We start from the raw sequence: 2,325 nt of genomic DNA, 5'->3' as shown, positions 1-2,325 counted from the left end.
TCAGGTACAGATTATTTGCTGCATGATACCTTCAGGTACAGATTATTTGCTGCATGATGCCTTCAGGTACAGATTATTTACTGCATGATGCCTTCAGGTACAGATTATTTGCTGCATGATGCCTTCAGGTACAGATTATTTACTGCATGATGCCTTCAGGTACAGATTATTTACTGCATGATGCCTTCAGGCACAGATTATTTGCTGNATTATTTACTGCATGATGCCTTCAGGTACAGATTATTTACTGCATGCTGCCTTCAGGTACAGATTATTTACTGCATGCTGCCTTCAGGTACTCACTCTTTGACCACGTCATTGTTCATGTCCAGGTAGCGGTTGCTGATCCACTGCACCTCAAACCAGTCCCTGTAGTTGTTGTTTCCGCAGCAGCGGAACTCGATCTGGGTCATGTCCAGCGTCCTCTTCATGAAGCAGCGTCCCGGCGTGTCGGTGTCTTTGTAGAAGCGGATGGCGTTCCTCAGGCCCTCGGCCAGCGTCAGGTACACTGAGAACTGCATGAGGAGGCAGAGCAGGGCCACCAGCAGCAGCAGAACGTTGAAGCCACAGGTGAACAGCATGAAGGGCTTCAGCATCGGCTTCATCTTGGAGAACTTCATGGGGTCCAAACAGTCGTGGCACATCTTCCCCCCGAAGGCGTTCAGGCCACACGCCACCATGCCCACAAGTATCAACAGGTTGGGAGCCAAGTGGCTCTCACTGTTGTCCATGATGTCACTCCTCTTCCTCAGCTCGATCTTGAAAAAGATGCCGAGGCTAAAGATGATGATTCCCACAATGACAGAGAGCCAGTAAAGTATCCACAGACCCTGAGCCAGCTTCACCCGCTTCTGCAGGTTAAACTTCACAGCCAGGAAGGGCATCGTGTTCCTCAGAGAATCCCTATAAACCAAACACAACAACAGAAAACCTTCACTTTCACACAGGCTCAGCACCTGAACCCAGCCCAGAGAGCAGCAGCAGGGTTCAGACCCACAATCCTGAGCTGCAGGTCAACGATGTCCATACTGCAGGGGGCACAAGCTCCAGCTAGAACCCACCTGAAACAGATGGGCCGGTTCTGATTCTGGAAGCGTCCCAGAGGAAGGTGGGCATGGAAATGTGGGCAAGTTGCCTGTGGTTCTCCTAAAACTGCCTCTGATCTGATTAGCAGCAGATAATCTTCCAAATGAGGCCTAATTGGTTTGAAGTTAAGAAGCAGCTTCCATCACAACCCACCAACCAGCAGGGACATGTTGTTACCATGACACTGGACTGTCCAATCACAGGGCTTCAGAAAAACACTGAAGCTTTTACGTCTCAGAAGACTCTTGAAATAACAAATCCATCCCATAATGACTGAAGCTGCCGTATCTCTTTGTATCTTCTGTATCTGTGACAGGTTTCACCCCACAGCACAGACAGATCTGAACACTGCTGACAACAATGGGACGGACAGTACTGTGGAAAATACTCAACCTTCACAGGTTTCTTGTTGTTGGACGTAAGAATCAAAATAATAACTTTTAGCTGCTTCTTTCTGCAGGAGTCACCACAGCAAGCCTGAAACCATGAAAGACTTGGCCTTTCAGTCCTCCTGACATGAGCTGAGTTTCAACCTGCAGCCTGAGGATTATAAAGACCTGACCGACCACCGAGCTGCAGCAGACCCTTCATGCACAGAAAGATCTGAAGAAAATTTAAAGAATGTATTTCTACACCTTTCTTAGATGTAATACACCAAGTTCTTCTCAATAAAATATGACTCTATGTAGACTGTACATAAAGTCATTCATGCACAAATAAAATATGAGGTTACAGAACATAAAGTGTCTGAAAAGCCTGACATCCAGCCAAAATATGTTTATAAAAGACTGTAATGTTTGAAAAGTCAGGATGCAGCTCAAGGGTTCACCATCTGACCTGGTGATGTTACTGGTGATGTTACTGGTGAGGTTACTGGTGAGGTTACTGGTGATGCTACTGGGTCAAACCTGAGCTCCGTGGTCACTCTGACCTGAGTGTGAGATGGTGTCAGAAAGAAACTTCTCCATTTTGAGATGTTAGTGACAGTTTTAGTTGTTTTATGTGTTCTTTTAAAAACACTGAAGAATTAACAACGTTAAGTTTCTGAGGCAGGACTGAGCAGAAGACAACCTGTTTCATTTTCACCATCTTGTTTTCAGGAGCAATAATCAGAGATTCAGTCTGACCTGAATTAAGCTGCAAGTAGCCTAACCTCTGTTCAGTGTTAGCCTAGCCTCTGTTCAGTGTTAGCCTAGCCTCTGTTCAATGTTAGCCTAGCCTCTGTTCAATGTTAGCCTA

The 2,325-nt window shown here is 46.1% G+C and overlaps 1 pseudogene; it reads right to left on the bottom strand.

Annotated features, from left to right (window-relative positions):
- Positions 1–303: 303 nt before the first annotated feature.
- Positions 304–1,848, bottom strand: LOC106529918 (peripherin-2 pseudogene; annotated as a pseudogene).
- Between the last annotated feature and the right edge of the window lie 477 nt (positions 1,849–2,325).

This window comes from Austrofundulus limnaeus, unplaced genomic scaffold, assembly GCF_001266775.1.
Source record: "Austrofundulus limnaeus strain Quisiro unplaced genomic scaffold, Austrofundulus_limnaeus-1.0 Scaffold476, whole genome shotgun sequence".
Classification (NCBI taxonomy): domain Eukaryota; kingdom Metazoa; phylum Chordata; class Actinopteri; order Cyprinodontiformes; family Rivulidae; genus Austrofundulus; species Austrofundulus limnaeus.
The sequence above is the reverse complement of the archived record's forward strand: the minus strand, read 5'-3'. Positions and strand labels throughout refer to the sequence as shown.